The sequence below is a fragment of the Marmota flaviventris genome, unplaced genomic scaffold (assembly GCF_047511675.1).
Source record: "Marmota flaviventris isolate mMarFla1 unplaced genomic scaffold, mMarFla1.hap1 Scaffold_88, whole genome shotgun sequence".
Lineage (NCBI taxonomy): Eukaryota > Metazoa > Chordata > Mammalia > Rodentia > Sciuridae > Marmota > Marmota flaviventris.
This window is the reverse complement of record NW_027288427.1, coordinates 225865-253198: the sequence shown is the minus strand read 5'-3', so window position 1 is coordinate 253198 and position 27334 is coordinate 225865. Positions and strand designations below refer to the sequence as shown.

Sequence of the window (27334 nt, the reverse complement as noted above, 5' to 3'; positions counted from 1 at the left end):
ATATGAGACATGTATACAAAATCTATTATAAACGTTTGTACAGTTATTTGTGTGTGTGTCTGTTTATCTGTTAACATATTCACTGAAGCATTCTTCACAGAAAGAACATTAGAAGACCATGAGCTGGTGATTGAAGTGCTGTCTAATTGGGGAATGGAAGAAGAAAATAAGCTGTACTTTAGAAAAAAATTATGCCAAATATGAATTCTCTAAAAACCCAATGGTAAGTGAAATCTCCATTAACAGTCAATGAAAATTAAATGAGTCATTTAAATTTTACATGAAGAATATGGTCACTATCAATAAAATATAGTTCCATTTAGTGATTCTGGCCCTTTAAAATTATACTCACATTTCTTATTCTAACAATGATTAGTCACCATGATACAAGAAGTTCAGACACATATAAAACATTTCTTTAGCCTTACTTGCAGAATCTCAATTGAGATGCATTTAGTCATTTAACTTAAAAATATAGGTAAACCTACTTTGGAGGCATTATTGCTTTTTTTTTTCTTGCCTTAGAGGAAAACTAGACAAAGCAACTGTACATTTGACTTTGAGATAAATTATTATAGATCCTCAAATCTATTCCAAAATGTAGTTTAAGTTTTTTTTCACAATATTTAGGAAACTTAAGTAAGAAACTCTCTAAAACAAAAATAGATTGGTAATCATTGGGAATGTGTAGCTTAGCCAGAAATTTAAGATTGACATGAATCTTGATGCTTCAAATTATTTTGTTTTTAGTGACATAATTTTTGAGCTAAATAGAAATGAGATAAAGGGTAGCATATTATATAGCAAATACTACTTTCATTATAATTCTCTTTAAAAGAAAATAAATGTATGTCACATTCTAATGAAGACTAGGGATATAGAGAAGTCAGAATAGCCTCTGGGCTCATTAGTTTAAATTGTTTTTGTCTCTGCAGCAGTAGCATATTTTTACACGAAGTTTTGGATAATTGGATTGAAATGATCCTTTATGAAAAATATATGATACACACCATAATAAATATTTTCAAACCCTGAAAGACCTCTTACATTCTCTTTTATTTTAACCTATTAATAGAAACATAATGGGATGATCTTTGACAAAGAAAATAAGAGTTCTAACAAAAATTAAATAGATTTGAAGGGAAAGTGTTTTCTTGTTGCAAATCTTTATTAAAAGCTAGAATTTAAAAGTTGTATTTAAAGAAATATTGCCGCAGTCTGGCAGGGCACAAAATCACGAGCCACTCAAGCAGGAACAAAGTTTATTTTTTGAAACTGCCGCCAATGTCCGGTACCGCCCGGGAAGATTTTTTCCACACACGCGGCCTCCTCTCGGACCGCGAGAGAGCTCCTCCCCCGGAACTCCCTCCTACTGTACTTCCCCAACCAATGGGAACTCTCCAGGAGTCCCGTAGCCGGCCTAGGTGAACAGCAGGAGTCCAATATCCATATGAATGCAAATCTTAACATAATCATATCATCTCAATGGCTAGCTGGCGTCACCTTTCGACCAAAAATGCCATGCATCATATACTTGGCTCTTAGCATCTCCCCCCTTCTGTTTAAGTAACAAGCAATCTGGCTAGGGACCGTGCCTGTTAGGTTTGTCCAATTCAACATATGGTTCTTACCCGTCATCGGAAAACTGACTTTTAGGCGTCAGCCTCCTGTCTTAGGTTGATACCACTGCAATTGGATCATACCCGTCACTGACTACCGGTCCAGCATATAGCCATACTTGTGGATAGGCCTATGTACCAGTGGGGGGGTGAGGTTCTTTGCCTCACCTCTGTTGGCCCCCAAAATTGGCCTTGGTGCTGGTGGGGGGGTGAGGTTCTTTACCTCACCTCTGTTGGCCCCCAAAATTAGACCATCACTAGTAGAAGGGAGGAGGATACAGAAATGTCATGACACCAAGTCAATTAACGGCTCCTAGGAAAAATTACATCACTGGTGACACATCAGCAAAGATAGGCTAGCACTACCATAATTCGCTGCATCAACAAATAGATCACAAAGCATACAAGTGATACATAGTCCAGGCAAGTTCTGTAAGCAGTTCAAAGCAGAGGAATCTATCAATATGTCCATATCCTCCCAAAATAAAGCATACAAGTGATACATAGTCCAGGCAAGTTCTGTAAGCAGTTCAAAGCAGAGGAATCTATCAATATGTCCATATCCTTCCAAAATAAATCGACTCATTGATTGAGCATTACTTGTTGAGTTATAAATCATTGATGTATCAGCTTACATGGTTTGTTGTGATAACTCTCGAAGAAGTTGTAGTTTGGTTTTATCTTTGTCTTCACCGGCACTGGGATGAAAATAGGAATTTTGACAATGATGCTAAAAAAAAATATGTAACATTTCAACAGGTACTAAGAAAACAATATTTAGAACAATTTACATTATCCTGAACAGAATTATTAAATATAATGAAAAGGAAAGGTGAAAGTAAACAAACAGATTTGTTAACCTTCTATTTGTTCATATATTAGAACAATCCTCAACAGCTGTTTACCCAAATTAAATTAAACTATTAAAATCATGTGAATAATAAAAAAAAAATTTTTTTTTTTTTTGGATCCATGTGCATGAGCGCCCCTCATATGTGAAATATGGACATACGACATACAGACATACAACACAAAACAGAAGTGTGCACACGTAACATATAACACATAAGACAATAGTAAAGGCCTTGTAGCTTTACCTAGGTGAAATCTCCATTGCAATGTTCAAAAACTCCACAGTCAAAAAAACTGATCAGAAAAAACATTAACCTAGGTCTGTATGAGCTCAAAAATAAAATAGAACTTTATGATGTGGGAAAAAGCAATAATAAAATAGATATTGAAAAAAAACATCCTGGTTAATCACTGTCACAGATGTAAGAATAGCCAAGCTGGAGATCTGGATATCAGCTGTTATGGATTTGAGTGGAATCATCTTCCTTTTGTTCTGTAGGAGCTGTTTTAGTTAGTCTCTCTGGAATCCAAATCGGCTGCTGTTCTTCCTGTGGAAAAACACAAACAGAGCCCCGACTCCAGACTATCACTGGGTCAGGACCTTTCCATTGTCCTGTTAGAATATCTTTTCAAAGTACCTTAGGCTTATGTACATTTTTTGGATACAAATGTCTTTCCGCAGCACTAAGCCCTGATGAATCCAAATTTAAAAAGTTTAGAGTAAAAAGGGTTATTTTAAGTTTATCTTTGGGGGATATATACCCCTTTCCAATTCCCTCCTTTTGTTTTAATAAGTACATTTTAATAGTTTGATGAGCTCTTTCAACTATGCCTTGTCCTTGTGGATTGTATGTAATTCCTGTTATGTGAGTAATGCCAAATGATGAGCAAAATTGTTTAAAAGAGGTGGACGTATAACCAGGACCATTATCGGTTTTTAACTGTTTTGGAACGCCCACAGTGGCAAAATTTTGTAAGCAATGAGCTATAACATCTTTAGTTTTTTCTCCAGCATGAAGGGAGCCCATCAGAAATCCGGAAGAAGTATCAACTGTAACATGTAAATATTTTAATTTTCCAAATTGTGGCAAGTGTGTGACGTCCATCTGCCAAATATGGTTAGGTATCAGTCCTCTAGGATTGACTCCAAGATTAAATTGTGGTAAAAATGTCACACAATTTTGACATTGTTTTATTATATGTCGGGCTTGTTCTTTAGTTATTTTAAAACGCTTTTGTAAAGTATTAGCATTGACATGGAACATTTTATGAAAATTTATAGCTTCTTCTATTGTGGAGAAAATATGTATGTCATGTGTAGTTTTATCTGCTAACTCATTGCCCAAACTAAGGGCTCCAGGCAATCCTGTATGTGCCCTGATATGTCCTATAAAGAATGGATCTTTTCTGTCCCAGATTAGACTTTGTATAGTAGAAAACAAAGAGAAAACAGTAGAAGAAGGGGAAATCCTACCAGCATCTTCAAGGGATACTATAGCATTAACTACATACTGACTATCAGAAAATAAATTAAATACAGAATTTTTAAACATCATAAAAGCTTGTAATACTGCATTAAGCTCTACCTTTTGAGCTGATTGTTTGGGTACTAAAAATGTAAAAGTTTGATCAGGGGTAACTACTGCTGCTGTACCATTATTTGACCCATCAGTGAATATATTTGGAGCATTCATGATAGGGTTTTTTTTTTTTTTTTTTGTCATCTTTGGAAAAACTACAGGATGTTTAGACCAAAAAGACAACAAAGGATTAGACGGTAAGTGATTATCAAATGAAACATTAGATTTACACATGATTATTGCCCAAGTATTTAACTCATTAGCTAACTCATCAATTTGATCTATAGTATATGGAGTAATAATTTTATTGGGAGAAATCCCAAACACTCCCTTGGCTGCTTTTATTCCTTTGAGTATTAATTGTCCTACAGCCTCAGGATACCTAGTAAGAATAGTATTAGGAGAATAAGATAAATGTATCCACAATAATGGACCTTCATGCCAGAATACTCCTGTAGGTATATTTTTTGTTGGCAGTACAATAAATAATAAAGGCAAACTTATATCAATTCTATCCAAATGCATATTTTCCATATATGTTTCAATGATTTTTAATGCCTTTCTTGCTTCAGGCGTCAACATGCGGGGTGAATTTGGATCTGATTGACCTTTTAGAATATCAAATAAAGGTCCCAACTCTCCTGTTGGTATGCCTAGATAAGGCCTTATCCAATTTATGTCTCCTAATAACTTTTGAAAGTCGTTAAGTGATTTGAGTTGATCTACTCGTATTTGAATTTTGGGTGGACGGACCATGGTTGAGGATAATAAAACCCCTAAATAATTAATTGGAAGATTTAATTGTACTTTATCTATTGCTATCTCTAGATTATAATTTTTTAATAAATTTGTAAGTGTGGCATAACATTCTAGCAATGTGTTTTTATCTTTATGTGCCAATAACACATCATCCATATAGTGAAATATTTGTAGTTCAGGATTTTGATTTCTAAGTGGCTGGATTGCTTTGTTAACATAAATTTGACACATAGTTGGACTATTAGCCATCCCTTGAGGGAGTACTTTCCATTCATATCTCTGATCAGGACCTTCATGATTTAGTGCAGGGATAGTAAATGCAAAATGTGGACTATCCTCGGGATGAATTGGAATTGAAAAAAAACAATCTTTAATATCTATAGCTAAAACATACCAGGTTTTTGGTAAAGCAGACAATTGGGGAATCCCTGATTGAGCAGGTCCCATAATAACCATCTCATTATTAATGGCTCTTAAATCTTGTAATAATCTCCATTTACCAGATTTCTTTTTAATGACAAAAATGGGAGTATTATGGGGAGATACGGAAGGTTGTATATGTCCCTCCGCTAATTGTTGTTTGACCAGGTCATGGGCTATTTGTATCTTTTCTTTAGTCAGGGGCCACTGAGGAACCCACACTGGTCTTTCTGATTTCCAAGTAATTTTGATTGTCTCAGTGGCCCTTTCTGAAAACCCAATCGATGTCTATTTGTTTTTTGATCTATTTGAATTGGTGCTGTCATACCTTGTTCTTGTTCTCTTAATCTTTCTTCTTTCCTAAAGCCTTGTCTAGCCCTAGTAGTGGGCGCATTAGGATTGATGTTATTTGTTAATGTCAAACCTAATTGATCTAGGACATCTCGTCCCCATAAATTTATAGGAAGATGATCCAATACATAGGGCTGTATAGTTCCTTCACATCCTTCAGGATCCTTCCAATCTAATACCATTGCACTTCTATGGGGATTAGTTGCCACTCCTAGGCCTTGAAGCGTTTGAGTGGCTTGTTGTAATGGCCAATGTTTTGGCCATTCTTGATGAGATATGATGCTAAGGTCTGCACCTGTATCAAGTAGCCCATTAAAGTCATGTCCTTGAGTATTTAGTTTTAGCATTGAGCGAGAATCTAGATTTAAAGACAGCATAGCCCAATCTACACCTGTGGAGCCTAATCCCCTGGAACCTCTTTCTACAGTACGACTGGAAAATTTATCATGTAGGCTGGGTATTATTAATAACTGTGCTATTCTATCTCCTGGTGAAATTACTGATATACCTCTTGGAGAACTAGCTATAATTTTTATTTCACCTTCATAATCGGGATCAATTACCCCAGGACTTATCATAAGTCCTTTTAGTGTTGAAGAACTGCGTCCCAATAATAAGCCTACTGTTCCTTGGGGAAGAGGTCCTTTTACTCCTGTGGGAATGATTTGAACTCCCATCTCTGGAGTTAGTACTGCTCTGGCAGAGGCGCAGATGTCCAACCCTGCGCTCCCTCTAGTTTGTCTGATGAGGGATTTAATGGATAATGCGTCCTGGGCACTACTTTGATGGTGTTGCTGGGTTCCTCCACTGCCCCGTATATTTGTGGTTTGGGGCCCCGGAGCATTGGGCCCTCCAGTCCGTTTTTTGGCAATGGAGCCTGATGTCTTTCTCCATGATATTGTGGGTAAACACTTGGTCCTTGTCTGTTTTTTGATAATGGAATACCTTCTATGGTGGTTTGAGAACGGCATTCATTAGCCCAATGTTTCCCTCTACGGCATCGTGGGCAAATACCCGGTATTCTATTCCTTTGATACCTAGCCTTGTTAAACCCTCCTCCTATGGGGCAACTCCTTTTAAAATGTCCTGTTTGATCACAATTATAGCATGTTTTTGGCCTGGCATCTAAAGCCTGTTGTACTGCTGCTAAGACTTGCCCTTGTTCATTAATGTCTCTACATAATTTAATATATGTGTTTAAATCTTCATGTTTCCATGGTCTGATGACCTCTCTGCAGCAACGATTTGCTTGGTCATAAGCCAGTTGTTTTATAAATGGCATTGCCTGTTCTGTATCTCCAAATACTCTAGATGCTGTCTGAATAAGCCTATCTACAAATTCAACGTAAGGTTCATTAGCTCCTTGTATTACCTTAGATAATTGTCCTTGTAAATCTCCATGCCCCTGTAAAGTTTTCCATGCCCTAACTGTGTCTGCAGCAATTTGTGCGTATATGCCAGGATCATATTCAATTTGTTGCCGTTGACCCTCATAAGGTCCTTTTCCTAATAACATCTCTAGATTTCTTTGAGGGTAACCGGCTGTTGCATTTCGCCTAGCTGTCTCCATGCAAAATTCCTCATTGGCAACCTTCCATAACAAATATTGTCCTCCATTTAGCACAGATCGACACATGTTAGCCCAATCTGCTGGCGTCATGTCTAAGTTGGTAATGGATTCGACCATGCTCACAGTGAAGGGTGCTTGCGGCCCGTAGGTTGTTACAGCCTCCTTTAATTGCTTCACTGTTTTGAAATCTAAAGCACGGTGAATTCGTTGCCCTCCTGCCTGCTCAAGTACAGGGCATGCTAATCTTTGGGGTCCTGCCTCAGGATTCCGTCCATCAACTACGGGAGTTGAGGGCCGCTCAGCTGTAGATGGAGCTGTTGGTTGAATTACGCCCTCTGGTGATAGAACGGGGTTAGTAGCAGCCTCCTGTTGTAATTCCCCGCCTGATGGTTGTTTTTCCTCTAAGCTTTCTTTCTTCAAATCTTCCTCTGTCTGACTAGCTTGAGAGACCTTCTCTTTCGCTTGACCTAACATGTTTTCTACCATAGTCTGGACCTCTAACAATTTACTTAACAGTCTTTCAGTTTGTTTTTTACTAGTTTCTAATCTACTATAAAGGTAACGCAACCCAATAAGATATCATAAAACAAAACCGAAACAGAATGAAACAAAAACCGAACAAAGAATAGTTGTATCAATTTTCTCTTTCTCAGGGCCGAACAACTTCAAACCTTGAGCCAACCAATTTTCCCAGTTTGCCTGAGAAAATTCTAGGGATAGGCAGCTTGAAACAAAAACAAGATAAATCAAAACGAGAACACATTGTTTTTTGAAATGGTCACCCATTTTGTTGCCTTCCCTCAGGGGCGAGCAATTTTACTCACCTCCAAACTTCAGGCGTTCCCCGTGCGGGCCACCAGTTGCCGCAGTCTGGCTGGGCACAAAATCATGAGCCACTCAAGCAGGAACAAAGTTTATTTTTTGAAACTGCCGCCAATGTCCGGTACCGCCCGGGAAGATTTTTTCCACACACGCGGCCTCCTCTTGGACCGCCGAGAGAGCTCCTCCCCCGGAACTCCCTCCTACTGTACTTCCCCAACCAATGGGAACTCTCCAGGAGTCCCGTAGCCGGCCTAGGTGAACAGCAGGAGTCCAATATCCATATGAATGCAAATCTTAACATAATCATATCATCTCAATGGCTAGCTGGAGTCACCTTTCGACCAAAAATGCCATGCATCATATACTTGGCTCTTAGCAAAATATTGTTTGGTGCTCATTTCTGTTTTTATTATTATTATTATTATTATTATTATCATTATTGTTCTTTGTAATTTAAATAAGACGAGACATTCACTTTGTATAGTTGGAGCCAATGGTTCAACTGGGTGATCTGACAATATCTGGATACAGTTTTGGTTGTAGGACTAGGAGTGGGGTGGGGATCAGCAGGAGCAGTGCCAAAGTGGGCAAAGTTCGAATTCTGCTGAACATCCTCTAAGGCTCAGGACAGCCCCACAACACAGGATTATTAGACAAAATGTTAGTAGATCTGCTGTTGAAAAACCCTGTCATAGAGGAAATATAGTAGAATATATTTTTCCAAACTTGTATGATCATAAAATTTACCTAAGGGAGTCCCAGTACTTATTAAAAACACAGACTCCAAGACCTGGCCAGACCTACAGAATCAGAAACTCCAGGAATAAGGTCTGGGAATTTCTATTTTAAACAACTGCCATGGGTGAATTTTATTATTAAACAAGTTTGGAAAAACAGTAGGTGGAAAGAATTGGACTTTTAGTTCCCACACCGAGTCCTGGTTTCTCTATGTTCTTGACTGTGAACCTGGGTACAGCCTTTGCCCTTGACTTCTGTGAGCCTTGATTTTGTAAAATGGGTCAGTAGTCTTTTTGTACCTGGTAGAGTAGTTGGAGGATTTGGGGAAGAGATGTGGGAACAAGCTCATTGTCAACTTGAGGGCAGTGTCCTATGACTCCAGGTCAGAGCATCTCTCTGCATCATTGTCATCTGGGCCCAACTCTACCTCGGAAGATGCCTGAGGGTACAGTCCAAGGACCAGCATTTTCAGAAGCACTTAATGTGGATTTTAGATACATTGGCTTAAGGATCTTCTGCTTTAGATTTCTATACTGGTCATAATTCAAACTTTTCTAGCATAGGTTTAGCGATAATTTATCCTTTATTTTTTGTCAGTATTTTTTTCCAGAGCATATGGTGTCTTTTGCAACTGAAACCACTGGTGAAATATCCCCAACACAAATTTTACAGGTAAATTTATATTTCCATTAAAATACGTAAGAAATCACATAACAATGGGAAAATTTTAGGTCCTTATTAGGCATGCTCATATTTTGACATGTTGACTTGAATGTTTATTTTTTTTTTGGGGGGGGGGCAAAAAGCTAACCAACCAACCAAACAAACAAACAAAGAACCAACCAAACATAAAGCTGGGTAAAGAATGCCCTAAATCAATTCATCCCCCTAAAAATATTTTTCTTCCCAGTTCTGGCCAGTTGTCAAAGGATTTTAAACATTCAAAAATGTGCACTATGAAAGGAAACTTTAGAGTTTTGCTTTGTGATGTGTGTATAGGTTATGTTATTCTTTTAAAAAATCAAAATTCTCAGTAAATTGAAGACATTTTATCAATAGATACATAGTATTAGCATTCATAATAAACACCTTCAATTCTATTTGTGATAAAATACTTAGCAATTAAATTAATGGAGGGATATACAGATATATTTGTTTCATATACCAACATCTCTAATAGCTGTGACAGAAATACTGGCATAGAATTGTAAGATATTCTTAGCTGAATCATGAATGCTGGTTATCTAATTAAAAATCTCCTTACTGTTGTGTCTGTTAGATTCATTTCTTCCAAACTAGCAGTTATTTTGGGGGGGCATTTTCCTAAGATATTGTCATTACAATAAATGAACAGTTTATTTTAATTTTGATAGATTAGTAGATTTGGTATCAGAAGCTCTGCAGTTGTTTTTCACAGGTTAATGTTGAGCTATGTCTTCATGAGGATTGAAGCTAAGCTCTAGGCATTCCTGAACTCACTCAGTATTCTCTGGTATTTCATAAAGATAACTTTTAATATTTCCAATACAATATGATTTTAATATATGAATCAGGCATATCTACCATAGATTTGTTTCCTGTGGGATTTTCAATATGGGCATGCTTTATTTTCATACTTCAGAATATTTTAGAAATATGATTAATCCCCAGATGTTTTTCTGAAGGCTGCTTCTATGCCGCTGGGTTTCACAGCCACCCCCCCCCCCCCACCATCTGAATGTTAGGGTAAATGACAACTTCAGGACTCCCAACTCTCAGCTCCCTGTAGGCTTCACCATTGTATTGTGACTCAGTGGTTGGTGGAGGTTTTCTTCTATCTCCTTTCCCAAACCCTCCTCTAACATAATTATATTGCTTTAATGCTAAATTATAAAAACAAGAAAAATTGTAGACTTTGGAATTAGATAGTCCTGCATGTGCCCCTGACCTCTTCTCTCCACTGAGGCAATGTTTCCACTTTTTAAAATGTTTCTTCTTTTTCTAGTTTGACTTCCATGACTCTCTTTTTAAAATTTAATTGGTTTGGTTTAATAAATTGGAAAGCACTCAAAATAAAAAACCTACTTACCTGTTTTACATGTCAATTAATTAATATCTGTGGCTCATTAAATTTAAAAAATTTTAGTAAATTACTTTAAAAAATGTAGGTATGTACTATTGGCATTTCCATGAATAGTCTTTAAAAATAAAGTACATTGTTGTAGTTAATAATTTCTCTTACTTTCAGTTCTTCCATTTGTTTATTCATAGGGATTTCTATTTTCTTCTTTTAATGAGACACTAATGCACTTCCAGTGTCTTATTAAGGACACTGAGCATGGCCATGCACACAGAGTGACTCCCTTCCATTCTCCTTTCGCTGACAATGTGTGTCCCCATCTCAGTTAATTACAACTGTATAACATAGTCTTCCAAACCTTAATGGTTTAAAGGACCCACCTGCATTTTGCCAACCATTTTGAGGAGCAGGGATTTAAGAAGAGTTTGCTTCATCTCTGAAGCACTTTGACTCAGTGGTTAGAGAAAATTCTAGGTCCCCTTCTAAGTTGTCCCTTTTACCACACATGCTGTGACACTCAACTCCTGTCCTCTCTTTCTCCTTCTGTGTGGCGTTTCGTCCTCCAGAGCTTTTCCAGTTTCACTGGGCTTCTCACCCATGGGGGTTTCCAGATAATCACATTTCCTGTGTGGCATCTGACTTGCAGAAGTCAAGTTGGTTTGAAAGCCATCAGGCTAGGACATATCTAGAACTGGCAAAGGATTACTTCTACAATTTTATTTTGGTCCAAGCAGTGACAGGCTTACACTGATTCAGGGTGGATGGAGAAACAAACTCTGCCTTTTCATGGTTTAAAGCCAAGATGCAATTGCAGAAGGACATGTGGGATGGTAAATATGGTTGCAGTCCTCTTTGGAGAAAACCCAGCCTGTCATAATGCCCCATGACAGAACTATGGAAGATAAGAGGTTGTATATTCTCATCAGCAAAGTGAAGTTGGCTCAACTTCTTGTCTTTAATAATTGAAGTCAGGATTGTGGTCTTCTATGTTATAACACAAGGAAATCAATAGGTAAACCTGTCAACTCACAAAATAAAAAACCATGGGAAAGGATGAGAAGTATAGGACCTCACCCTATAAATGATGTCCAGCTTTACAAATAGACAATCAACTAGTTTATAATTTTGATGTTTGATATTGATATTGTTTAGATTTTCATACTTACATTTGATTGGTAAAAGGCTACAAAATCATTGTTTCCATAATATTAGGGGAGAGTCTAATTTTTCTTTCAGATGTTTCTAAGTTCAAGCACATATCCTGAAATCCATGGCTTCTTACATGCAGAAAAACAGGGAAAGAAGTCCTGGAAAAAATTTACATCCTTCTAAGAAGATCTGGTTTATATTTTTCTACTAAAGGAACATCAAAGGTAAATTAAGCATCTGTGATATGTTACATAAGATTATTAGCTGTAAATTAAAACAGACTTTTTACTTTGTTATATTTATGATTTTATTACCTGATATCAGGAGGTGGTGACATTTTTTGTATTCTAAAGATTTATCATGATATGTTTAAAAATTGTTCAGTTTTATTTCAAAGTAGTTTCTATATATCTTTGAGGATATCTGGATGCTCTTATTTCTGTACCACATATGTTGTTCATTTTTACCCACCCCGAGTTTACTCCTTTCTCTTTATCCAAGGCTGAAGGTTTTGAGGTCCAACATAGATTATACCTTTAATTTTCTCCCTGCACCTCCACCTTTTTTTCTTTCTTTTTGGTACTAAAGATTGGGTGTTAATAGGAGTTGCTAATATTGCTGAATATTTTCTCTCTTATTCTGTGTGTGTGTGTGTGTGTGTGTGTGCACATGCCCACACACACACTGCTACTAAAATTTAGTGCATATGGTATCAGTGAGATCTTGTTAAAATGCAGATATTGATTCACTAGGTCTGGGGTGGGGCCTGATAATTTGCATTTTCAAAAAAATCCTAGAGGATAAAGATTTTCCTGGTCTGAGACCATACTGCTAATGGCAAAGTTTTAGAGAACAGATGCATTTTGTCCAATTTTGATTGCACATTGAACCTCAGAATTAAGTACTTCTCCAAGTTATTAACCTATCACAGAATAATATGACCCAGTAATTTCCCATGACCAGCTCTAACTCTCAGAGATTTCCCAGAGAAGAAATAGCTGTTCATGTTTCCACTTTGCCTTGAAAATCAGACACAGTCCACTGCCAGATAATTTCCCTGAGCTCAGCCATACGAGCTTCCTTCTTGTAAAGCAAGATAGTCACACAACCCTTCTGGTTGTTTCCTGTGGTGTATTACATAGTACACAACTATGAGGCATGGTTGTAGTCTAATGAAGCAGGACACATTGTCCCCTTTACCTTTTTCCTAACTGCTACAGAAGCTCAAACCAACCTTCTTCCCTTTATGGAGATACCAAAGTTTGAAACCTGGATTAGGAAAACGTGTTCAAAAGTCATTGTTTCCTATATTCTCTCTCTGAATTCTGGAAATGATGAATAAAGAGAATAGAGAGTTTAAAATAGAATGTGTGTGTGTATGCCCACACATATGCATGTGTTACATTATAAAGAAATTGTCGCTTGTCAATTTTAATAAAACTGTATCAAGTTCCTGATTATTTAAGGGTGTAGTGACATAGGTTTTTTTTTTTTTTTTTTTAAAAAAATATTTTCTTTTTGTCATATTATATTGAAATTGTATTTAGGTAATGTTTGCCCAAGGAATACATTATTTAACATTATAAACATACAAAAAGAAATATTGCAAAACATGTACCCATTTCAACACTCCTATGTATTTTTTAAGGAACCATGGCATTTGCAGTTTTTCAGTGAATTTTGAATTAGTGATATTTATGTGTCACTGGTGGGCAAAAAAAGAAAAAAAAAAAAAAAACAAGGAGCACAAACTAACTATGGATTCTGCTTTAAGGTACAGGCTTAATATTTTGATAGATCAATAAAGCAAGCCTCAGCCTTTTAGGTAAGCTTGAGTTTCTTTTAATTTCTTTTAATAAAGAGACAGCTTTCTCTTACATATAGGATAATTTTAGTGGCTTTTATTTCAATAGGTGTTACCTTCAAGATGTGCATTAACGATAAACAATGTGCTGTGGCCCTTCTAGCCTAACAAAGCAGGAGGGCCCCGAGACCTGAAAATGCTCTGTGCAGAAGAAGAGCAGAGTAGGATGTGCTGGGTGACCACGATTAGATTGCTTAAGGTAATCTCACTGGAGGCATGAATTTCTATTAAATGCTGTGAGTACCATAAAAGTTTGAAAATATCTGTAGTTGAAAATGCAAAGAAGAGTGAATCCTAATATGAATCTTTGTGGCTACATGAGAAAGAAGAAAAATAACCACCACCAAATGCATGTATTTTTTAATCTAAAAGATAAACATTTGTGGAGTAAAGTGGAATGGGCTAATATTTTATCTTTTGTTTATGAAGTAATATTCCATTTCTAGAAATTCTCTGATTTTTAATTTTTATTTTTCCAAGAGTATTATATCCATAGCCAGTATAACTGAATGGATGTCTCTCATTATACAACTTAGTCTACGTTTATACAACATTGCTTACAATTCAGTGTGAAGTGTGTTTAAAATGTGTCTGCCTGGATATGTTTCATGTGATTGTTTTATGTTCCATTTAGGTGTTTTATAAATTACATTCTAGCTTAATAATTACAACTTACTTCTAGTAGAACATCAAAAAAATTGTATGATTTTCCTATGAGCATATTTTTAAATCATCCACTTGGGTGTTAAATGGAAATTACAACTTCCATAAGCATAATTTGTTGATGAGCATTTGGAAATGAGTAAGAACCTTCTAAAGGCAGATACATGTAGAAAAGAGATATAGAACTGATTTCTTTCAGAATGTATTGAAAGCACATGTTTATTTAATTTATTTTGAAACTTACATGCCAGTAAATTTACACAACTTTACAGTTATAAAAGTAATCACTCATTTCCTTATAAAGACACTACTTTGATAATCACAATTGGGTAAAAATCATGATTTTTTTTTTGTTTTTGAAAAAGTAAAATACAAAGAGTATGTCTGTATACTTTATTTAGTATCATTTACTGCCAAAGTTGACAAAATATACAAATTACTATTTTTCTTAATCCTTTGTTTAAATTAGAAGTTTCAGCATTTACCCAGATATTTTTTTATAATTTATGCCTGATCACTAATATAATTTATTAACTTATAGATTTCATATTCTATGCATAACATATATGATTCACTTATCATCACATAAAGATTTAGATTATTAACAGTGAGTGTGTCCTAAAACTAGCTTTTTGATATATTTAGAAGTTAACATCAGAGAAATGGAGTCTTGTAGAATCCCTGGGTTCTGCCCTTTCATTAGGCTGAAGAGTGTACACTTCACTTCATAATCGAGTTCTCAGCTTATGTATTTACTAGGTCCACTTTGGACCTAGAAGTTTTTCTGCTGCCATTTCCATATTTGCCACTTGGTAGCTCTTCAAAACATTACTAGCATCCTGTGTAAGAGAGAGATCAGGGTAAAGAAGGATAGAACAATCATAATCAGATAAGTGATCAGACTAGCTTTGGAGGGAATTTTTATTTTTTATTTTTAAAAATTTTAAGTTGAGGTAAAATTCTGATATTAAAAATTAATCAAACTATTTTTAATGTGAACATTTCATTGACATTTAGTGCATTCAAAGTGTGCAACCATCACTTCTATCTAATTCCAAAACATTTTCATCACCACAAAATGTACCCATTAAGCAGTATCTCAGAGAATCTCAGGTTCCATTGATTTTACAAGGATACACTTTGTGATATTACAAAAAAAAATAAAAAAATAATAATGACAATATAATTATGACAGGTGACTTTCACATCACTTTTGCCATTTGTTTTACTTTTATTTAAATAGTTATTATAGACTTATTTAGACTTAGCTAGAAATTTGCCATATTTCACTTTTGCATGCACAGACTTACTTATATATACATGTACATATGTCTAAATATGTAGACATTGCTATATGTGTATGTGTATATGTATATATGAAATGATAAATGAAATAAATTAGTCAAGATATCTGTAAAACTTCTTCCTGTTCCAAGTCTGGCTTTCCTGAATCATTTTCATCTCAGAGTCATGGATACCATTTACTTTCCACATAACGTCTGGCTTTGTGCCATCTTTGAAGAGACAAATATTGTATTTTGAAATGCAAGTGCAAGAATCAATGAAATATGCCAAAAAATTCCTTTAATTCTTCCATCTTGGTGATGTTTAGTTTCTGGAAGATTGTTCACTTCTTGCTTTTTCCCCTCATCTGATTATTCTCAAAGACCCTTTCAAGTCTGGTATAGTAAATTACCCCCAATTTAGAGACTTAAAATAACACAAACTTATTATCCTATATTCTTTTTTTTTTTCTTTTTGACAGTATTGGGGAATGAACTTGGCAATCTACCACTAAGCTATACCCCCACATTTTTATGTTTTATTTTGGTCAAGCGTTTTGCTAAGTTGCTCAGGCTGGCCTCAAACTTGTGATCCTCCTGTCACAGCCTTCCTAGTTACTGGGATTGTAGGCATGTGACACTCCTCCCAGCTATCCTGTACTCTTTTAGTTCAAGTCCAGAATGGGTCACAGTCAAGGCTTGGCAGGGCTGCTTGCCCTTTGGAGTCTTCAGGGGAGAAACCACTTCCCTTGTTTTTTCCAGCCTTGTGAGGCCACACATATACCTTGGCTGGTGGATATTTCTCCACTTTCAAAGACAGTAGTATCACACCAAGTCCTTCTCTTGCTACCAACTCTCTAGCTCTGTCCCTCTGCCTTTCCCTTCCACTTATAAGTTCCTGGTGATTGCATTGGGTGCACGTGGAGAAGCCAGGATAATCCTCATCCCACAGTCAGCTGGCTAGCAACCTCAGTTTCCTTTTGCCATGTAGCCTAACATATTCACAGGTTCCAGGGATTAGGATGTGGACATCTTTCTGGGATGGTTATTCTACCTATCATATCAGTGTTCCTTGTTTATTTCAATGACAAAACTTTTCCAGATGATGCCAGAAAAGGAGGCGAACATCCAGGAGTACCTTTAACCTGTAGCCAATGAGAAACCAGTCTGTTTTACATTTGAATATTAACAGATCCGGCCTCTCTTTGGAGAAATTCTAGTTACATATAGAATTGTAGAACATCAAAGACTTAGAAAAGTGGATTGCTCACATAGAATGTCCCAGTTACATATTCTCTCTTTCTCTCCCTTCAGTTAGAACTCAGAAGGCTTCTCTGTTGTGGTATTTCATTCTTTTATCTGCCCCTCCATAGGACAGAGAAATGTTAAAGTTGACCCATGACTACCCTTGACAAGAGTTAAATGCCTACTAAAGGTCTTCAATGGCACCTAGGTACCTACCTAACACTGCAGGTGTCAGGAACAATACATCTAGGAAGATAACCATCTTATTAGTAGGTAGCAGGTTTTTCAATGAAGAAGGTGGCCAATCCTCATGTTCCTTGTTAAAGTGTTGGTTTGAGGTTATTATCTATACTTCATAATGAACTTGACTAGGAATTAAGCTCTTCTGTCTTCTTTTTAAAGTTATTGTAGGGTTAGAGTTGATTTAAAGTGAATTTCGTTAGGTCCCATTAATGTCCTTCAAACCTTGAATTAAATAATTTTTTAAAGTTGGGAAATAATTGGATAAAGAAGTCAGCACACAGAATTTTAAATGAGTGTGGGTTTGTATTCATGTTAGAAGCAAAATCTTGAAATAATGATTCTCTTGATCCCCTCCCCCCAATTTTTTTGTTTATTTGCCTAATTACCAAATATATCCACTTTGCTAGAATTGGTTTTATGGAACTAGTAGAGAATTAGCACTGTTGAACTATTTATATAAAATTTATCGTATGGGTAAGATTTGATTTCATGGTGTCATTCAATATTTTCTATACAGTACTCTTTGTGTGTGTGTGTGTGTGTGTGTGCGTGCTCATGCATGTCTGTGAGTGTGTGTGTCTGTGCATCTGTGTGGGTACATGAAGGAATCCCATTTAAGGTGGACACTCAAGTACTGGGCAGAGTAGGTGTTGCTCAGAAGTTGTGTAGACAGATATGTTGGTCACAGACCCATACCTGGTGCCAGAGGGGATGCAGGTCAATAGAGGCTGGCCCAGGTGGGCCAAAGGGAGGTGCCAGAAGAGTGGCATGGGCAGGCAAACCCACCGGGAAACCTTGAGCTAAGTGGTGGTGCTTAGGCTAGAGCTTGACCCCGGAAGCAGTGTTGTGGCCTGATTGGGGTTTTGAAGAACCTAAGGGCTGGCACCTTTAGGGGGGGGCCTTTTAGACCTGCCACTGAATTGCCATCTTACCTATCATTTGGACTCTGGCAGCCCCTGGAGGCAGGCATGGAGATGGTCATTCTCCTCCAGGTGATAAGGATGGTTCATCAGGGCCAACATGGAATCAACAGCAGCACATTCTTCTTCAAAGTCATCCTCCACACCTTCCATATACACTTCCACTGTCAGGCCCATTTGAGACCCAGCACCTGCTGGCTCAGGTGCTGCTGGGGCCTTGAGGAGATAGAACACAATGACCACCCTGCCAAATGCCAACATTACAAAGGTGGAAGCAGTAGATGGAACAGGGCTGCTGAGACCTAACATGAAGTTCATTATATCTTCATGAAATGGAAAGAATTGTGGAGTGTAGCCAAAATGTAAATAAATATGTATAAATATAAATAATTTAAAATCATAAAAATTTCAAAGCTGCCAATATAATTGCTCCCCCCCCCTCAACAAAATAGCTTAAATCTAAAGGAGTAGTTTCCAGATTCAGATGAGGATTCCTTCAGGACAAGTTTGCTCATGGCAGTTAGCAGTCTTAATTTTTCTCAAACTAATAATCCCGTTAGAATCCAGACCTCCTACTTTCCCATTATGGCCAGATGGCTCAGTCTGTCAGATGCTGCCTCCTAAAAGTGAAGACCCCACATTTCTAATCTTCTACATTGTATTTTGAAACTCTGAAATCAGCTGGACTCCTCAGTATTTTGGTTTTCTGAATGTGAAGCCCAAAAGTATTATGAGAATAATTATTCTTGGTTATAAGAATATTTAACCAAGAATGATATAGAGCCATGAATTTTCCAGATAGGCCCCAATTTATAGTTTTACCAAAGAGACAAATTAATTCATCAATCATCAGAATGAGAGTGAATTTTACAGTGTTGCTTAGGACATATGTGAGGTTTTTTAAATCTTTGGAATGTACAGCATGACACCTTTCCCAAGTGAGCTTTCTTTTCACGAGACAAGGTACCAATCCAAAGGATTTTGCTGCAAACTATGTAAGTATGTAAGTAGAAACGTAAGTAATACCAGTATAAAGTAATACTAGTGAGCAAGACCTTAATTTGGGAGCCTCAGTAAAACAAACAAATTAAAAAACATATCTTTTTTAAATGTATTGTTGAAGGGCATTAAAAGATTTTCTGTCAAATTTTGGTTGCTTTACTTGTCTGTTTGAAGGAAAATCATAAAATTATTTTTTTATACTGATAACATATGATTAATGAAAGAATATTTTAATTGAATTACCAGTGTAGTAAAGTAAAAGTTGTAACATTGTGTTTTTGTTTATTTATTTTGCAGTATGGCATGAAGCTGTACCAGAATTTTATGCCTCCATATCAAGGCAGAAGTGGCTGCAGTTCTCAGAGTATATCACCCATAGTAAGGATCGATTTTTTGAACCTATATTTTATTTTATATTTATATTATGTTAATTTGCTATTACATTACAAATATATACTACAATATATTTACCATTTCCTTTTGGTCAAGTAAAGTTATACTTTGTATGTATGATGTTATATTGAATTTTTTATACTTGGATAGCATATGTGTATGGTCTGTGATAAAAATCATAGGACATATATGAAATATTCAATTATAATACATAATGTTATATGTTCGTAAAATATTTTAAATATTTGAAGGAATGTATATTCTATGTCATTACATCATTTGAGGATTAGATTCTTAATAAGATAATTTGTAGAACATTTTCCTTGGCATTGTGTGTTTTTTAATTAATTTTCTTTGATTGTGGGTTTGCTTATTTATTTTAATACTGATTCTGAGGTTGTTGTAGCCTATTATAGAGATGCCAATGATTTCAAATTTTAAAAACTGTAATATACGCATGTGTATGTTTTTACTTTCTGGCTTTCTAACAGTAATTTTTTTAAGTTCCAGGTCCTTAAAGAGCAGACTGCTTTCCAGGAAATGCAAAAACTACAAGTCAAAATATAGGTTATGCATTACATGAACTATGCAGTGCTTCTCAGAATTTTACCAAATGTAACTTGGATATTTATTTGCAGACACACACAGGCACATCTTTTACCTTCTTTAGCACTTAATTTTAATTTCCTGTGCTTTATCACAGAAATTTATTTCTGAACTTAGAGTTTATGTTCTGCAATTCTTGCTGCACTCCTTAATATTGAGTATACTAGAAATCCAGATGTATGTGCCTGTGTTACAGATAAGTTAATGCAGATTTCTGAAAACCGTGTTTCCACTTAGGCTAATAATGTGTTCTTCCTGACTGTGACCAAGGAAGGTACATTTACCCACATGTAATGAGCCAGGTGAAATGCTCAGTTCCAGGAATGTGGCATGAAATTATGTTGATTATGAAGCACAATAGATGATATAGAAAAAGAGCCCCATTTTGTAGTTATGTTGCTTTAAATTATGGAAGAATAACTTTTCATCTTTGTATCATATTACTTTTAAGCCCTAAAATAAGAAACTAAGGAATGTAATGATTTTTATAATAGAAATCACTTTAAGGTGAATATTTTCTAGTTTGTCAGCTTACTCTTATCTTTCAGTCCATCTGTATATAAAAAATAATGAATTTTATTATCTTAATCCTTTCCTAAATCCCTCCAAATTTTCTTTTAGAATCTAGAGTTATTAGCATGGACGTATTAATAGCAGCCAAATCTTTGGAAGCAATTATTATTTAGTGTCCTTTTAATCATAGGAAAAAAATTGTTATAAATAAAGTCCTTTCCATTTTCATTACTTTTGTTAGAATACAAGTGTGATATTATTCTTACTTTTTCCCACTGAAAGTCATTCTGCTGTTGATCATGGCATATCTGAGTTTGTTTAGCCCGTCTTTGCTTATTCAACCCCATCTGTAAAAAGAACTGCTCCTTGAGTGAATCTGACTGGAATCAGGTGTGATAGGGGCAAGAGGTCCCAATGCCTTGTAGTAAGGGCTTGTTTTACACAGGAGTTGTGTTCATAGAAGGTAGCACCTGAGAACTGTATCTATGCTATTCTTAATGTCTGTGAAGGAGACCTAGATGTTTGGGGAGGTATTTGTGTTTACTTTTGTGTGTATGGAGAGACCCACTTTTCTAGATGATTACAGAGGGATCAGTGACCTGAATAGTGCTGGTGCCCCTCACCTGTCTCTGCTGCTTTCTTCTCAGGAACTGTTTTCAGTGAGTTACATAGAAAAGTTAGAATAATTTAGTTACCTTTCTCAAGTAACAGTATTCTCTTTTAAACTTGTGCATGTTTTGAGAAGAGAAACAAAACAACAGTTCTCATACCAAAGGGAGCACCTACCCATAATACCATGTGACAGCCACTCATATCAACTTTTGAAATGAGAATCATCAGCAGATATTTTAGGAAGCCAGATAGATTTGGTTCATTTTAGGGTAAAGGAGGAATTCATTTAAAGGAGTGTCTCTTAATATGTTCCTGGCTGGAGTGAGGAGATCAGGAGAAAATATCTGCTCAGTTCTTTTTAGTCTTTAATTTTGACCCTGGGCTAGACTTGCTAAGCTGAAGTTTCTTTCCTTTACCTCCCACTATGTGGTACTTGAAATAACCCTAGATGGGACATATTGGTTTCTATTTTTACCATAAGGTGTGTGATCTTAGTTGGATCTCTGGTGTCCTGCAGTGTAAAGGAAGGGGGTAGTTGCATAATCTCCTGACTCATCTGGGGTGTCCACTGTATGAAGCAGATGAGAGAATGGTGTCTGGAGGAATTCTTTGCCCTCTTGTTCAGTCATTCTGAGCTGCAGGTTTATCAAGATCCTTCAAATAGAGTGACAGAGAAAGCATGGCTAGTTGCCATGCAGTTATATTGTGTAAAAACCATTTTACATGTAAACCTCACTAAAAGTGGATACAAGCAGTCTCAGAGTCTGGCCTGGGTAATCCAGGATACACGCAGGCTTCCCTTCTTAGAGAGAAAGGCTATGCAATTAAAATCATGGCTCATTTTGCTACGGCCTACCCTGTTCATCCCCTAAGAAGAGATAGAAAAAGGAACAAATATTTGAGAAATACAGCCAATTCTGAATTTTACCAGCATTGCTTTCCTATGTGAAAGAAATTGAGCTGAAAATGACCTTTTGGGTTTGTCAGACTTTGCTTTACTTCCATTTCTTTGTCCACCAATGGTAAACTATTATTTTTTCATCCACCACCTGCCATTCAATAGACAACATTTACTACACTCCTATTTCCTCTTAGTGTAGTTATTGTAGCAAATGGAAAATTTCTTTAATTGTCTTGTATTCTCTGTTTGCCAAATAATTATGGAACATGGGATCTTATTGTACATCTGGTCCCCTGTATTGGGTAGGGAGAGAACAACAGCTTGTTTATTTTTTTTTTTCCTCACAGTAATTTTATGTTATCAGGAACTTCTCATTATAGAACCCATCTTGGCATGTGAAGTTAAAGATGTTATAAGAATAAATCTATCATTAGGATCCAGGTTTGTTACTCTGATTTGGACAGGCAGACACTTTCCATTAATGTTGGGAAAGCAAAAGTATATCCAACTGGTTCAAGGCCCAGCATGGAAGATCATGGGGTGAGAAGGGCAAACTAAGGTGTGACAGCAAATAGAGATTACTGAGACAGTATCTGTCTGGAAAGAGCAGCTGTCAGTTATAAAGGCTCCTGTAACAAATGGAAGATTGCATGCCAGATCTCTAGAAATATAGATGGACCATAATAAGATTGTCGGCCATTATCACATGGTTTGAAGAGAAAATGATGCTAAAAATGGGATGGGTAAGGCAGTAATAAAGGAACCTAAATTTTTTTTTTTCTTGAGGATAATTTTTTATTTGAAGCCCACATTTGACTATAGTATCTTTTCCAAATGTAGAAAGAGAGTGTGTGTGTGAAAGCCACAAGTCTCCAGATGCAGGTTGGCTCATAATTTACCAGTGTAATTTCACTTTGGGTTTTGTTCTTTTAGTAATTATTGAAGAATAAGTGATACACACACACTTCCATTCAGTTTTTTTTTTTTTTTATTTTGCTTAGTTTTAAGTTATGTTCCTAGTGTATAAGACATGTGAGACTCTTGACTAGAGCATTTGGCAATTTTCTCTTTTTTTAGTACTCATGACTCATTGTGGGATAGCATGCCTGTTTCTTGAAAGATGATTGCAAAATAGGACGCCAGAAAAAGGAAAATAAAAATAAGATCCAGGATTTATATGTTTTACTTTCCCATTAGAGACTATGAATATAAGAAGTAATTAGCAAAAACACTGACTTTATCATTGTTTTGATTACATTTTTAAAATATGTCTTCTTTCCATGTCTGTGCTTCTTTCATTCAGAATTGTTTTTGCAGCTCTAACTTGGCCACCCATCTCTTCAAAAAAGAAAAAGTGTTTATATATTACATCATAATTAAAAAAAAAATAGTTGTTAACAGACCTTTATTTATTTGTATGTGGTGCTGAGAATCAAACCCAGTGCCTCACACAAGCCAAGCAAGTGCGCTACTGTTGAGCCATAGCCCCAGCCCCATCATAAAAATTTTAATATGAAATCTAATATTATGTATTATTATTCTGCTAAATTTCATTTTCCAAATAAAATGAAACTTGACATGATAAGCTTTCAAAACACATACTCCAATTTGCTCCTTTATAAAACATGAGTACTATTTCTAAGAAGATGTGTATCAATCTAAGTTACAGATTTTACATATTTTGAATCATAAAATTGTGGCTTCAATGTTCGTGTATTTGACATAAAGTTTAATACAGAGATGAGTTCAGAACTGGTAGTTCCTTATAGCCAGTAGGAAGGGTTATTTCTTCCTCAGTTGGAGTTTTGCCATATTAGGAGATAATGTGAAAACAAGGTTTGTTTTAGGGGAAAGACATGCTTTCAAAGATTTTCATCACATTACTCAGCACTTAATTCAGTTATCCTAACAAATAGCCATTGAACTTATTTAGCAAAGTTCTCCATAGCATCATTTTATAGTGAATATGTACTTTTAACTTTTTAATTTCCTGATAGCCACTTTGGGAATCCCAGTCTCAAATTGAAGCATATTGCCAGCAAAACAGTAAACGATTACTTTTGAAGATTTTCATGACTTGCAAGTGTTTTCTGGTTTTGTTTTGTTTTTCAAAATTTTTTTTCCAGAGAAGTATATCTGAAAACTCCCTGGTAGCAATGGACTTCTCAGGTCAGAAAAGCAGAGTTATAGAAAATCCCACCAAAGCTCTTTCAGTTGCAGTTGAAGAAGGACTCGCTTGGAGGATACTCATGATTTCACTTTCTTGAAAGAATTTTTAATTTGAGTTTGTTTCACCCCCATTCCTTGCTCAGAAAAAAAGGATGTTTGCACATGGGAAGTCACGGTAGACCCACTGCCTCCTCACAAACCTCTGCCACAAACATGGGTATGTCTGCTCCTAGCCATGGTCACTGAGCTGATGGGCAGCTTGACATGACTTTGGTGACATGTGGTTACTAAGTGATGGGGGACATATATGTAGTGAAATTACATCACTGCAAGCAAACCTTTGTATTCATTCATTTTATTTCTTCAGCCATCCATTGGTCCCAGCCATGGTTTCACCACAAGGTTTCCAGAGATGAAGCTCAGCGATTGATTATTCAACAAGGACTTGTGGATGGGTAAATTTGATACTTTTAGTGTTGAGTAGAATTTGGGTTTGGATTTTGGATTTGGATTGGATTTTGACAGTAAATAATAATAATTTATTCAGTGCACACCAAGTGTTTTTAATTTTGGCTTATCATAACACAGAAATGACTTTGTTCTGTAAGAGTGGCTATCACTGAATTCTAGCAATATCTGTGTAATACCCAGTACACAGAGTGTGCTTAGTATTTATGTATAAATTAACAGAGAAAAGAATAGTATTCTTTGTTCTTGACTAGGAGCACTAATGTTATCCATTCTGTGCCAATTCTAGCATTTTAGATATTAATTCATGAGAGGAAAAAAAAACTAACCTTCTTTTTGGGTATCAATGTTTCAATTTGAACAAGTAATTAATATGATTCTAAAATATGATTTACATTATGACATTATCCTATACATTGTAATTCTTTTTAGGTATAATGCAGGGTATATTAAGTAGAAAATTTTTTTCTGATGTTTTCAATGTTTGCTTTTATTTCTGTTTACATCCCTATTGCTTTTTCTCTAAATATTAACAGCTTAAAAATATGAATCTATTAAAAGAGTACTTTTTGATTATTTTTTGTGTTATCTTTTAATGGGATACCATGGAGTACACAAGAAAAGCATAAAATATTTTATGAGAGATTTATAATCTGAAGGATTTTCTTCTCGCATTACTCAGTTTCAGATACTTTTCAGATACTGCCAAGTTCCTTCCCAAATGCAGTACAATGAGAACATTTTATTGAGTATTGGATGAGAAATGAAACCGTTGTCAGTTTAAACAACTGGAGAAAGAACCTTTTATCTTCAAAAAAAACCTTTTATCTTCATTAGCACTGATGACAGTTTTGTAGTATGAGATTATGTTGTAACATATCATTCACCAAGTTGAATAATCATACCCACTGAATACACAGTTAAGGAGATCCCAGCTACAGCTTTTATGAGTACATATCCTGTTTTTGTTACATGCTATGTTTCTATGAAATCTGTGAGTAAATGTAGAAACATATTGAAATTCTTCCTCTCTCTTTTTAGAGTTTTCTTGGTAAGGGGTAGTCAGAGTAACCCCAAAATTTTGTCCTGTCAATGAGTCATGGACAAAAAATAAAGCACTTTCAAATTATACCACTAAGTAATTTGTGATTTCACATTTGTATATTAGATATGATCTTAATGCATAAGCTTTTGGAAACTTTGTTTTTCTGTTGTTCCTTTTATTAAATATAATGTGGGAGCTTGTGCTTTGACCAGAGTTAAGTTTGGCAGAAATGGTTTTATGAGCCTGAATTAATATAAGAAATACAGGAATTGTAAAAATTAAATTTATCTTTTTTCCATGAAATATGATTTAGCAATATTGTATAGACCCAATGCCACCTATTTTTAAAAGGCCACTAAAGATTCTTTTTTCTGAGTTCTATCCATTCCTTAAAAAAAAAAAAAAACACTATTTTAAAACCCTTTCTCTTCTTTTCTCTCAAAGACATTTTTTGCTATTATTGTTGCTAATTTTTGTTCATTTGTTTTAAATTATTTGTATAGAAACACAGGAACTGTGAGATTGGTGGACATTTAAATAATCCTGGGAACATTTTTAAAATATCTGTGACTCTGTTTTTGTCTGGCACAACTTGCTTTGGGTTTTTTTTTTCACTTCTGCTGATGTGTGTCAGCATGTGCACATATGTACATATGTGACATGCATATTGGAATCAGGCAGAGTAAAACAGATTCAATCTACTTTCAGGAAGGTCTTATTTAACTTACTAATGCTTTCCTTTGAATTGCCTCTTTTTGAAATCATTCAAAGGCCATAGAGAGTACCAACCCTGCTTTTTTGATTATTTGATCAGTGTCCCCAGCAATTATGAGTGTTTAATGCTAGAAGACTTCACCACCAAACAAAAAAAGTCAACTGACATTCCATTAGCATAATATATTATTGCTTCAGAATGAATTTGCTGATAAAAATTATATGAATAGTCATTTTTAATATACTGAGGCATTAAGTAGACAATGTTTAGAAACAGAAATTAATTTCTGTACACAGAGGCATTAAAATCTTCTGTCTACTTTTACACTGAATAGTACAGATTTCTCTCAGTTCATTGACTCAAAATTGTTAAACTATCCTAACTAAACAGAACTCTGGGAGAATTAGATGCAGAGAAAGTGGAGGCATGTTTCTTATCCAAGGATCAGATGATACTTTTAAACGTAAGTGAAATTAAAGAAGTGGGCATGCCATGCTGTTCTCTGCACAATCCTTAGTTTTATAAACTTGTCAATTTTGGCATGAAGACATAGCTTGCAGTGGAACAACCATCATCCTTCTGGATTCTTTACCCTATTTACCAGCTTGCTGCTTTTCCTATTGCAGGTGGAAGATGATGGTGAAATGTTCCGCATGCTAGATGATGGCCACACTAGATTTATGGATCTAATCCAGCTGGTGGAGTTCTACCAACTCAAGAAGGGTGTTCTTCCTTGCAAGTTGAAACATTATTGTTCTAGGATTGCACTATAG

The 27334-nt window shown here is 35.7% G+C and overlaps 1 pseudogene; it reads left to right on the top strand.

Moving 5' to 3' along the window:
* The first annotated feature begins 9 nt into the window (after positions 1 to 9).
* LOC114080940 (growth factor receptor-bound protein 14-like) lies at positions 10 to 27334 on the top strand (annotated as a pseudogene).